The following is a 14,051-nucleotide window of genomic DNA, read 5'->3' as shown; positions in this document are numbered from 1 at the left end:
CCACAGCTAAGATTTCTTCCTGTTTTAATGAGTCGACCATACTCCACTTAACCGAGCGGAGGCTGACGAGCCGGTGTCCCACCAGGCTTCCGCCATCTCCCTGTTGATTAATGTGCTCAGTCGTTCTCAGGGATGAAGCAAGCGTCGCCTGCCAATGGCACAGTTCCTGAACAAGGCACACCAATCCCCTGCTCTTCAGCCTGACGTTATTCCGACACATGCTGAATGTTTCCCGGCCTGCAGACCAACACCAAAGGGCCTGTCCCACTAACACGATCTTTATCGGCGACTGCCGCCACCCGTCATAGTTGCAGCAGGTCACCGAAAATGTCCAACGTGTTGAAAATCCAGCGGCGACCAGAAAAAGGTACGACTCATTGGGCAACTACTCTCGGCCATACAGGCGTCACGTGACACCTGTTTGATCCTGTTTGGTTACATTTTTGGAGACGTGCTGCGACTATGACGGGTGCTGGCAAGTCGCCGCAAAAAAATCGCGCTAGTGGGACAGTACCTGCCGGGCGGCACGGTGGCGCAGCGGGTAGAGCTGCTGCCTTGCAGCGCTTTCATCGCCGGAGACCCAGGTTCGATCCCGACCACGGGCGCTGCCTGTACGGAGTTTGTACCTTTTCCCCGTGACCTGCGTGGGTTTTCTCCGGGATCTTCGGTTTCCTCCCACACTCCCAAAGACGTGCTGGTTTGTAGGTTAATTGGCTTGGTGGAAGTGTAAATTGTGGCGAGTGTGTGTAGGATAGCGTTAGTGTGCGGGGGTGATCGCTGGTCGGTGTGGACTCGGTGGGCCGAAGGGCCTGTTTCCTTCCGCGCTGTATCTCTAAACTAAAACCTCACCAACTTCTACAGATGCGCCGGAGAAAGTATTATATCAGGGGGGCATCACAGCACGCTTCGGGAACAGATTGTGCCCGCAACACTGGTGCTCCACAAGGCTGCGTTCTCAGCCCGCGTCTTTACCCCTTGTACACCCACGACTGCGCAGCCACGTGCGAATCACATTCAGTTTCCAAATTCGCAGACGACACCCCGCATTGTGGGCTGGATATCAACATAATGTTGAGACGGGGAACAGGAAGGAGATGGAGAACCTCGTGTCCTGGTGTCGAGGCAACAACTTTTCTCTCGGTGTCAGCAAGACAAAGGAGACGGTGATCGACTTCAGGAAGTGAAGCGGTGGTGCACGTTTTCATTGACGGCGCCGAAGTAGCGATGGTCGAACACTTCAAATTCCTCAGAGTCGATATTATGGATTGAAGACCCAGGATTGAATCTAGGGTTCTGCCGCTGTGAGGCAGCAGGTCTACTGCTGCTCCACCTTGACGCCAACTCCTCCATTCTAACAGTACCTCCTTTTATTCTGAGCCTGTGCCCTCTTGCCCTAGACTCTCCCACTAGTGGAAACATCCTCTCCACATCCACTCTGTCTAAGGCCTTTCAATACTCAGTAGGTTTCAATGCCAACTGTCCCGTATTAGTCGGGACTTCCCGTATATTGGGCTAAATTGGTTTGTCCCATACGGGACCACCCTTGTCCCGTATTTGACTGCTGCTACTCGGGTCGAGGGGACTGTGGGGTTGGAGCGCCACGTCCGGCCCCGCCTCACCCGTCCCGACGTAGTGCAGCCCATGGAGTGCAGCAGCAGCAGCAGCAGCAGCGCCTCGCCCGTCGCCCCCGTTGGTCGGTCGGCAGCCCGGCCAGCTGTCCAACCTCCGGACCTTCGCTTACCGCCGACACCACCACCACCCCCTCCTTCTCACGGCCGTTCATCGGTTCATGAGTTGGACGGGGCGCCGTGACTTTGCGAGCGGCGTCGCGCGGGCCAAAACCCCTCAGCTGGCCCCGCCGGCTGGGCTTTGTGTGCAGTCCAGCACCCGGGCCAACTCATCATTCACCCAGCCACGGCCGAGTCGGTCAACGAAATGCCGTCGGGAATTTGTCCCTTATTTTTTCCCTTTGCCCCTTATTTGGGAGTGGGAATGTTGGCGATCCTATCAGAGATCCATACCACCTTGGCCACACACTCATTTCACCACTGCCATCAGGAAGACGATACAGGAGCCTGAAAACCGTAACGACCAGGTTCAGGAACAGCTTCTTCCCTGCAGCCATGTGGCTATTGAACACTACCACCTCTGAACTACATAGACTTGTTATTATTGCACTATTATCGTTTGTTTTATGTTTATTATATTGTTTGCAGACTACTATGTTTACACATTCTGTTGTGCTGCTGCAAGTAATGGGCCTGTCCCACTTAGGCAACTTTTTAGGCGACTGCAGGAGACTATGCAGTGGCCACATGGTCGCCATTTTTCACGGGTGGTTGCCGGCGAGTCGCCTTCACGGTCGCGAGGAGTTCCCGCATTCTGGGAACTAGTCGCGGCCTCATTGTGGTCGCCGCGCATTTTTCAATGCAAGCCGCCATGGAGAGTAGCAAGAAAATTCTCGAGCCGTAGGTGGATAGCCAGGAGGTCCTGACACAAAATGCTGGAGTCACTCAGCGGGACAGGCAGCATCTCTGGAGAGAAGGACTGGGTGATGTTTCAGGTCGAAACCCTTCTTCCGACTGGTCAGGGATAAGGGAAACGAGAGATATAGACGGTGATGTGGAGAGATAATGAATGAAAGATATACAAAAGAATAACGTCGACAAAGGAAACAGGCCATTGGTGGATTTACTTTACCCCCTTTATCATCATTTCTTTTTTGCACGTTTCATTCATTGTTCTTTATCTCTCGACATCATCGTCTATATCTCTCGTTTCCCTTATCCCTAACAGTCTGAAGAAGGGTCTCGACCCGAAACGTCACCCATTCCTTCTCTCCAGAGATGCTGCCCGTCCCGCTGAGTTACGCCAGCTTCTTGTGTCTATCTTCAAATGTTTTAAATTCTGTTATATTACCTGCCTCAAAGACCTCCTCCGGCAGTTCGTTCCAGATACGCATCACCCCATGTGTGAAAATGTTGCCCCTATTAAATCTTCCCTCATCACCTTAAACCTATGTCCTCTAGTTCTTCATTCCCCTACTCTTGGCAGAAAGGCTCTGTGCATTCATCCAATCCATTTCAGATAATTATTACAAAAATTGTACTAATTATTTGAAACATATAAGATTGTTAAAGGCTTGGACACGCTAGAGGCAGGAAACATGTGGAATCCTGAACCAGGGGCCACAGTTTAAGAATAAGGAGTAAGCCATTTAGAACGGAGACGAGGAAACACTTTTTCTCACAGAGAGTGGTGAGTCTGTGGAATTCTCTGCCTCAGAGGGCGGTGGAGGCTTTCAAGAGAGAGCTAGATAGGGCTCTTAAAAATAGCGGAGTCGGGGGATATGGGGAGAAGGTGGACGGAAGTGCTGGAGAAACTCAGCAGGTGCCGCAGCATCTATGGAGCGAAGGAAATAGGTAATGTTTCGGGCCAAAACCCTTCCTCAGACTCGAGGAGAAGGCAGGAACGGGGTACTGATTGGGGATGATCAGCCATGATCACATTGAATGGCCGAATGGCCTACGCCTGCGCCTATTGTCTATTGACACACGAGGGACAATTTACTATTTTACCAAAGCCAATTAATCTACAAACCTGCACGTCTTTGGAGTGTGGGAGGAAACCGAAGATCTCGGAGAAATCCCATGCAATCACGGGGAGAACGTACAAACTCCGCACAGACAGCACCCGTAGTCAGGATCGAACCCGGGTCTCAGGCGCTGTGAGGCAGCAACACTACCGCTGTGCCACCCACTGTGCCATTAAATGACATTGGACGGGTGCATTGATAGGAAATGTTTAGAGGGATGTGTCAAATGTGGGCAGGTGGGACTAGATTAGATTGGTCGGCATGGCCAAGCTGGGCTGAAGGGCCTGTGTCCATGCCTTATGACTCTTTGATTTGTTTTCCTGAGAAGAGGGATGAAAAGCTGGAGGTGTGGATCTAAGTAGAGGATGCAGCCCAGCCCATCGCACAAACCAACCTCCCTTCCATTGACTCCATCCACACCTCACACTGCCGCGGCAAGGCCAGCAGCATCATCAAGGCCCAGTCCCACCCCGGTCACTCTCTCTTCTCCCCTCTCCCATCAGGCAAGAGGTACAGAAGTGTGAAAACGCACGCCTCCAGATTCAGGAACAGTTTCTTCACAGCTGTTATCAGGCAACTGACCTCTCATCTACCTCATTGGAGACCCTCGGACTGTCTTTAGAGGACTTTATCTTGCACTAAACATTATTCCCTTTTTCCTGTATCTGTACACTGTGGACGGCTTGATTATAATCATGTGTAGTCTTTCCACCGACTGGTTAGCAAGCAACGAAAGCACCTCGGCTCATGTGGCAATGAGCTGAAATAACTAAACTAGTTGGTAGAAGGAAGAGAAAGGAGATGAGGATAGAACTGTTCACTCAGAGGGGGGGTGGGGGTTTGGAAATGGCTGGTTGAAAGTGTGATGGAGGTGGTAACACATTTAAATGTACCCGAACATGTGGTTGATGTGCCGTAAAATGGTGGCCTGGGATAGGTCGAGTAAATAGCAAGTGACACAATGGGCTGAATGGCCTTCTTCTCCACAAACACACTCTGATTCTAAACTAACCGAGACACTGTGAAATCCACCCAGGGATATAAATGGATCTGATCCCACTCACCAAGAGGCTCGCTGGACACTGGCAATCACTTCTCTGAGAGTGTCCGTGGTATATTTAGCCTTTAGACTTGAGATTAGAGTCGTTCAGAGATACAGCGTGGAAACAGGCCTTCCTCAAGTCTGCGCCGACCAACAATCACCCCGTTTACTAGTTCCATCCTACAATTTACAGAAGCCAATTAACCTACAAATCCGCAACGTGTGGGGAAACCGGAGCACCCGGAGATAACCCACGCGGTCACGGGGAGAACGTGCAAACTCCGTACAGACAGCACCCGTGGTCAGGATCGTACCCGGGTCTCTGGTGCTGTGAGGCAGCAGCTCTACAGCTGCGCCACCGTGTCGGCCTACGCACTACTCCAATGGGCCTGCAGTCAAGGCCTTGATCCATTACACTAGGCCTCTTTAATGCCTTGGCCTACTTCACTGAAACTTGCAGGGTACAGTTCAACAGCGTGGTCTCCACATGCTCTGACGATCCCTTCACTGTCCTCCTCTGTCCATCACACCGTAACCCACACACTGGACCTCCAGCAAGGCCCTGCGCAAATCAAGGTGCAGCGGGTAGAGTTGCTGCCTCACAGCGCCAGAGACCCGGGTTCGATCCTGTCCTCGGGTGCTGTCTGTACGGAGTTTGCACGTTCTCCCCATAACCTGCGAAGGTTTTCTCCGGGTGTTCCAGTTTCCACCCACACTCCAAAGACGTGCAGTTTTGTAGGTTAATTAGCTTCTGTAAATTGCCCCTAGTGTGTTGGATAGAACTAGTGTGGACGGATGATTGATGGTAAATAAGTGATCGGACACCGTAAGCTGAACGGCTTGTTTGTCATGCTGTATCACTAAACTCAACTTAACTATTTGCTCCTCATTCCATACTCCAGCATGGGCCTTACCACATTCTGGACTCTGCTTCCTCATTGTGCTGTCTGTACATCAATACTCCATAACAGTCCTCTCTGTCCCACCGTGAAGAGTTTATACATGCGGTATACAACTTCCAGAGATGAGAATTAAATAGACAATAGGTGCAGGAGTAGGCCTTTTGGCCTTTCGAGCCAGCACCGCCATTCACTGTGATCATGGCTGATCATCCACAATCAGTAACCCGTTCCTGCCTTCTTCCCATATCCCTTGACTCCGCTATCTTTAAGAGCCCTATCTAGCTCTCTCTTGAACGCATCCAGAAAATTGGCTTCCACTGCCTTCTGAGGCAGAGAATTCCAAAGTTTTTCCTCATCTCAGTTCTAAATGGCCGACCCCTTATTCATCCAGGTCCTAAAATGGCCTACCCCTTATTCTTAAACTGTGATCCCTGGTTCAGGATTCCCCCAACATCGGGAACATTTTTCCTGCATCTAGCCTGTCCAATCCTTTAAGAATTTAAAATGTTTCTATAAGTTTGCCATTGTAAATTTACCTGTCTCTGATTGTAAGGGACCTACATTGTCTTCACTAATCTTCTCCTTTCTACATCGCTAAAGAAGCTTTCAGAGTCCGTTTTTATATTCCCCGCAAGCTTTTTAGTTTATTTAGTTTAGAGAAACAGCGCGGAAACAGGCCCTTCGGCCCAACGGCTCCGCGCCGACCAGCGATCCCCGCACACTAACACTATCCTACACCCACTAGGGACATTTTTTACATTTACCAATTGACCTACTAACCCGTACGTCTTTGGAGTGTGGGAGGAAACCGAAGATCTCAGAGAAATCCACGCGGGTCACGGGGCAAACGTATAAACTCCATACCGACAGCACCTGTAGTCGGGATCGAACCCGGGTCTCCGGCGCTGCATTCGCTGTAAGGCAGTAACTCTACAACTGCGCCTCCGTGACCGCCCTTTCTATCATGCTCTTTCCCCCCCCCCCTCTAAATTAACCCCTTTGTCCTCCTCTGTTGAGTTCTAAATTTCTCCCAGTCCTCCGGTCCCCCTTCCTTAACCCTCGAGCTGTCTCCTCCCATCCCCCCGCCCTCGGGCTCCTCCTCCTCCCTTTTTCCTTCCTTCTCCCCCCCACCCCCCATCAGTCTGAAGAAGGGTTTTGGCCCGAAACGTCGCCTATTTCCTTCGCTCCATAGATACTGCTGCACCCGCTGAGTTTCTCCAGCATTTTTGTGTACCTCCGGTTTGCTGCTTCCTCTGGTCAGTTTATATGCCTCATCCTTGGATTTAACACTATCCTTGATTTCCTTCGTTAGCCACGGTTGAGCCGCCTTCCCCAGTTTTATCTTTTCGCCAGACAGGGATGAACAATTTCTGGATGTTCATCCATAAGGTCTTCAAATCTTTGCCATTGCATCTCCACCGTCAACCCATTAAGTAGAATTTGCCAGCCTATCCTAGCCAATTCCCTTCAAAGTCTCCTTTCTTTGAGTTCAGGACCCTGGTCTCTGAATTAACAGTGACACTCTCCATCCTAATGTAGAATTCCACAATATTATGGTCACTCTTGCCCAAGGGCCCTTGCACAACAAGATCGCTAACTAATCCTTCCTCATTACACAAGACCCAGTGTAGGATGGCCTGCCCTCTAATCAGTTCTTCTCCATATTGATTTAAAAAACCATCCCGTATACATTCCAGGAAATCCTCCTCCACAGCGCTCTACCAATTTGGCCGGCCCAATCTATATGTAGATTAAAGTCACCCACGATAACCGCTGTACCTTTGCTACAGGCATCCCTAATCTCATGCTTGATACTATCCCCAACCTCCCTATTGCTGCTTGGAGGTCTGTATACAACTCCAACATGCGTTTTCGGCCCTTGGTTATCTCGCAGTTCAACCCATACCGATTCTACAGCAGGATGGGAGGGAGAGGGAGAGGGGGAGGGGGAGGGAGAGGGGGAGGGGGAGGGGGTTTGGAATCACTGCTCCCACTGAGCGGAAGAACAACACTCCCCCCCATCAGGATACGGCTGGAGGACAGAACAGAAGATAAGCCCCTGTCACCCAGCAACCCCAAACCCCACCACACACACAGAACCCCAACACACACACACACACACACACACACACACACACACATACATACACACACGCAAGCACAAACACGCATTCACACAACACACACACACCCAACACACACACACAAACACACATAAACACACACACACACCCATTCACTCACAAATACACATACAAACACATGTAAACACACACCCCCATAAACACACACAAAACACATGCACTCACAGACAAACACACACATTCATACTCTCTCACACACACTTTCACACATTTAGTCAGAGGGTGGTAAATCTGTGGAATTCATTGCCACAGAATGCTGTGGAGGCCAAGAATTTATACTTTTAAGGCAGAGACAGATAGATTCTTGATTCACACACATATACAAACATTTACACACACGCACTTCCACATACACGCACAGACTCACACACACATAGACACGCACACATTCACACACATAGTCACACACACACATATTCACACACACATGCAGACACACACAGACAGACACACACATATTCACACAGAGGCAGATATTCACATTCACACACACATTCATTCACACACTCTCTCACACACACACACACACACACACACACACACACACACACACACACACACACACACACACACACACACACTCTCACACACACTCACACTCACACACACACTCTCTCACACACAGACACACACACACACTCACACACACACACACACACTCACACACACACTCTCTCACACACACACACTCACACACATACACACACACACACTCACACACATACACACACACACACACACTCACACACACACTCTCACACACACATATTCACACGCACACACACACACACACACACACACACACACACACACACACACACACACACACAGTTTCAGAGACGTTGTTCCCACACTGACAATCGCGGCCTCCCCGAGTTGCCAGCAAGGCCTCAGGATGAAGGCCCCACCACCCTGGCAACAGCTGTCCCCACATCACTAAAAATAACTCCTCCGACACGAGTTCCCGCGGCCGACACACGAAGCGCTCCAAGAAGAAAGAATGACACAAACGGGAAAGTAAAGTGCTGATCCCCCTTCAACCGAGAATCATCCACGACACACACACACCACCATGAACGTACCTTCTGTGAAAAAGCTGCCACTAACTCTGTTCCCTTGTGTTGTCGGGAGCTTGGAAGGTTCTTGAGGTAACGGCCACTAATGGGTCCTAGCAGGCAGGCAGCTACACGCACAGGGCAGTGGAAATGTGATAAGGATTTACCAGTGGACAAACACATACACAAGTGTGATAAAGCAGTCAACAGCTGACAGGACAGGTCAGTTCTATAAATACCCCCCTATTTGGTTGCGAGTTTGGACATTCGAAGACTGCTACAGACTGCACTAGTGACCGGGGTTGAGTTAAGTTTAGTTTAGTTTAGTTTGGTTTACATATACAGCACGGAAACAGGCCCTTTGGCCCATCGAGTCCACGCCGACCGGCGATCCCCGCTCACTGACACTATCCCACACACACTAGGGACAATTTACAATTTTCACCGAAGCCAATTAACCTACAATTAACCTACAATTAAAATCAAATACTGTCAAAAAACGGTATATAAATGAACATTCTAATGTACTCTTTAAAAATGCCATCTCCTTGTTACCACCTCTAAACTCATGTTCTGCTGATGATCTTGTAGATAACTTTAACTCCAAAATTGTGAAAGTTATAGATGTCATTGCACCTGTTACGGTTAAAACGATTTCTGGTAAGCAAAAGGCACCCTGGAGAAAAGCTGCTTTTGTAACAGCCCAGAAAAGAGAATGCCGGAAAGCTGAGCGCATCTGGCGGAAAACAAAACTTCATATTCACCATGACATCTATAAAGAGAGCCTCCGTGCCTACAATTTAGACTTAAAAAGTGCTAGAGAAACATTTTTCTCCAATATCATTAACAACACTAATAAGGCAAAAATCCTATTTGCAACTGTTGACAGACTGACCAACCCCCCAACACAAATACCACCTGATCTCCATTCCACGCAGAAATGCAATGAGTTTGCATTATTTTATACAGATAAAATTGAAGGCATCAGACGTGCCATCAATATCACCGCTTCAAACAAAAATGTTGGATCACCACCCTGTTTAGGCAAAGGTAACGTGGCAATGATGACATGCTTTAATGTCATAGACTCTACAACTCTTGTGGAAACGGTGACACAACTAAGGTCATCCACCTGCTGCCTTGATACTTTACCTACCAACTTCTTTAAGAATGTTTTTGACTGCCTAGCAATAGACATACTGCAAATAGTTAACAGCTCTCTTCAATCAGGCAATTTCCCAAAAGCCTTGAAAACTGCAGTTATTAAACCTCTTTTAAAAAAGCGGAGCCTAGATGCCTCTATTATTAACAACTATAGACCAATATCAAACCTATCTTTCATAAGTAAAATCATTGAGAAAGTTGTCCTCCAGCAACTTAATCACTTCCTGGCTTCAACTGGCTGCTACGACAACTTCCAGTCAGGATTTCAACCTCTTCATAGCACCGAGACCGCCCTTATTAAAGTTGTAAACGACATCCGTCTTAACACAGACTCTGGCAAAGTTTCAATATTAATGCTATTAGACCTCAGTGCTGCATTCGACACTGTTGATCACTCAATACTTTTGGACAGGTTGGAAAAATGGGTGGGGCTCTCAGGCACAGTCTTAAGTTGGTTCAGGTCATATCTACAAGATAGGAACTATTTTGTTTCCATTGGCGACTTTGTATCAGAACCAACCAACGTGACGTGTGGAGTCCCGCAAGGTTCGATCTTAGGGCCCTCTTTATTCAACATCTACATGCTCCCACTAGGGCAAATCATGCCAAATAATAATATTGACCACCACTGCTATGTCGATGACACTCAAATCTATGTAGCACTATCACCAAATGACTATCGCCCCATACATCTGCTGTGCCAGTGCATTGAGCAAGTCAAAGACTGGATGTGCCAAAATTTTCTCCAACTAAATAAGGACAAAACGGAGATAATTGTTTTTGGTGCTAAAAAAGAAAGGCTTAAAGTAACCCTAACACCTTCACTCTCTGTCCCTGTAAACTTCAAACAAAGCCAGAAATCTTGGGGTCATTATGGATTCAGATTTAAATTTCGACAGTCACATCAAATCAGTAACAAAATCGGCCTACTATCACCTCAAAAACGTAGCAAGATTAAGAGGACTCATGTCAGCTCAAGACTTAGAAAAACTTGTACATGCCTTTATTACTAGTAGGCTAGATTATTGTAACGGTCTCCTTGCAGGTCTTCCAAAAAAAAACTGTCAGGCAGCTACAGCTTGTTCAGAATGCTGTTGCTAGAGTTCTAACAAAGACCAAAAAATTTGAACATATTACACCAATTCTTAAATCCTTACATTGGCTCCCTGTATGTCAGAGAATTGATTTCAAAATCCTGCTGCTCACCTATAAATCACTACATGGTTTAGGGCCAAAGTATATCACTGACATGCTTCCACTATATAAGCCTTCTAGATCTTCTGAAACCAATCTGTTAGTGATTCCCAGAGTAAATACAAAACATGGGAAAGCAGGATTTAGTTACTATGCAACAAATAGCTGGAATAAACTTCCTGAAGATTTAAGACTTGCCTCAACTTTGACCACTTTTAAAACAAGACTGAAAACTTTTAGGTTTACTTTAGCTTTCAGCTAAATCTTAACTACATTGCACTTTTAACTTTTACACTTTTTATTTTGCTTTTCTTTTCTTTTAGTTCTTCTATTTTATTTCATTTTATTATTTCATTTTATTGTATGACATGTTTTTATGTGAAGCACTTTGAGTCTGCCTCGTGTATGAAATGTGCTATATAAATAAAGTTGTCTTGCCTTGCCTTGCCTTGCCTACAATTAACTTGCACGTCTCTGGAGTGTGGGAGGAAACCGGAGCACCAACAAGTATGTTGTTGGTTCGCATGCTTGATCAATTGGGTTTTATCATTAATGTTTTATTATTATTAATGTTTAGTGTTTTCTGAGTCATTCGTAACAGTCACTGTATGTCATGTTGTTACTTGTGGGCGGAGCACCAAGGCAAATTCCTTGTATGTGAATACTTGGCCAATAAACTTACGTACCTTATTTATTTATGTATTTATTTATTTATTTATTTAAGAAGGAACTGCAGATGCTGGAAAATCGAAGGTACACAAAAAAGCTGGAGAAACTCAGTGGGTGCAACAGCATCTATGGAGCGAAGGAAATAGGCAACGTTTCGGGCCGAAACCCTTCTTCAAACTTACTTACTTACTTACCCCGTGACCTGCGTGGGTTTTCTCTGGGTGCTCCAGTTTCCTCCCACATCCCAAAGACGTGCAGGTTTGTAGGTTAATTGGCTTTGGAAAAGAAAGGGCCTGTTTTCTAAAGTCTAAACTCAATTCTCCAGCGAATAGGTCACCTGGATTTTCTATTATGGGTCAGGGATTATGGGGAGAGGGCAGGAGAATGAGGTTGAGAGGGAGAGGTAGATCAGCCATATAATTGAATGGCAGAGTAGACTTGATGGGCCGAGTGGCCTACTTTTCTTTGAATTGATGAACATGAACCCAATTAAGCTAAAGACATAACATTTGATAAGATAACAGCAACAGATAAAGTAATAATCTTAGAATACGTGTGCAATCTGTAATAATCTTGATAAATGCAATCACAAGCATAGGATTCATTCCCAGAGTTCCCACATCTACAGTACCTGAATCAAACATGTCCGCTTAGCAACAGTTGCTATGCAAGGCCTGCACTGGTTAAAAAGCCTGCCCAAAAATATCACCACCGTTGCACTGTGATTGAGGATGTCAGCTGGAAGAATTCCTTCTTGATTTGTAACCAACCATACGTTGGAACGTCAGGCCTGGGATTGGGTGCAGTAAGATTCATGACTAAATAATCATATCTTATAATAGCATCGACCCTGAGCAACATTAGACTATTTGCTATTCCCTCACACTGAGCTTTGAGAATGGCATTGAGAAAGGAACTAGATCCAGAGACACAGTAACATAAGTGACAAAAATCAAGATGAATTATACAGTATGTAGTCGCATCTAAATGGCAGACCTCAGTCGCAAGAAAGGTCACAACGGGACAATACATTTTAATTATTTTTAACTGGTGAGTGTGACAGACATTGAATAGGAGCATTTTTGGGTGAAAAAAGAGTAATTTGCAACAAGCATTTCTCTTGTTCACGGACTGACCCGAAGCTGTGGGGAATTCATAACATCACTCACTGTTAACAAATTTAGTTTAGTTTAGAGATACAGCGTGGAAACAGGCCCTTCGGCCCGCCGAGTCCATGCCGACCAGCGATCCCCGCACACTAACACTATCCCACACACACTAGGGACAATTTACAATTTTACCGAAGCCAATTAGCCGATAAACCTGTACGTACGGCTTTGGAGTGCGGGAGGAAACCGGAGGTCACCAGAGAAAACCCACGCAGGTCACGGGGAGAAGGTACAAACTCCACACAGACGACATCCGTAGTTGGGATCCAACCCGATGTGAGGCAGCAACTCTACCGCTGCGCCACCGTGCCACACAATGTTGATAGCTTGTTCCACAAACCTATTTACCGTTGTGTTTTAAAAGTAACTCCTGACGTCTTTTCCTTCAAAGACTAAAACGGAGAGTTAGAAAGTGACAGACTCGCTGAAATATCCAGCACAAATAATAATAATGATGGATGGGATTTATATAGCGCCTTTCTAATACTCAAGGCGCTTTACATCGCATTATTCATTCACTCCTCAGTCACACTCGGTGGTGGTAAGCTACTTCTGTAAGACTGACGGAAGCGTGGCTGCCATTCTGCGCCTACGGCCCCTCCGACCACCACCAATCACTCACACACATTCACACACAGGCAAAGGTGGGTGAAGTGTCTTGCCCAAGGACACAACGACAGTATGCACTCCAAGCTGGATTCGAACCGGCCACCTTCCGGTCGCCAGCCGAACACTTAGCCCATTGTGCCATCTGTCGTCCACAAAGAACAGCCAGTTACCCTCTCCTACGTGTCATTTTGTTGAATGGAAATAGAGGGCGGCACGGTGGTGCAGCTGGTAAAGCTGCTGCCGCACAGCGCCAGAGACCTGGGTTCAACCCTGACCTCGGGTGCTGTCTGTGTGGAGTTTCAACGTTCTCTCCGTGACTGCGTGGGTTTTCTGCAGGTGCTCCAGTTTTCTCCCACATTCCAAAGACATGCAGAATTGTAGGTTTATTAGCTTCTGTAAAATGTGCCTAGTGTGTAGGACGCAAAAGTGGGATAACACAGAACTAGTGTGATCAATAGTAGGACTCGATGGGCCGAAGGGGCTTGTTTCCGTGCTGTATCTCTGAAGT

This window comes from Amblyraja radiata, chromosome 25 (assembly GCF_010909765.2).
Source record: "Amblyraja radiata isolate CabotCenter1 chromosome 25, sAmbRad1.1.pri, whole genome shotgun sequence".
Lineage (NCBI taxonomy): Eukaryota > Metazoa > Chordata > Chondrichthyes > Rajiformes > Rajidae > Amblyraja > Amblyraja radiata.
This window is presented reverse-complemented; position numbering follows the sequence as displayed.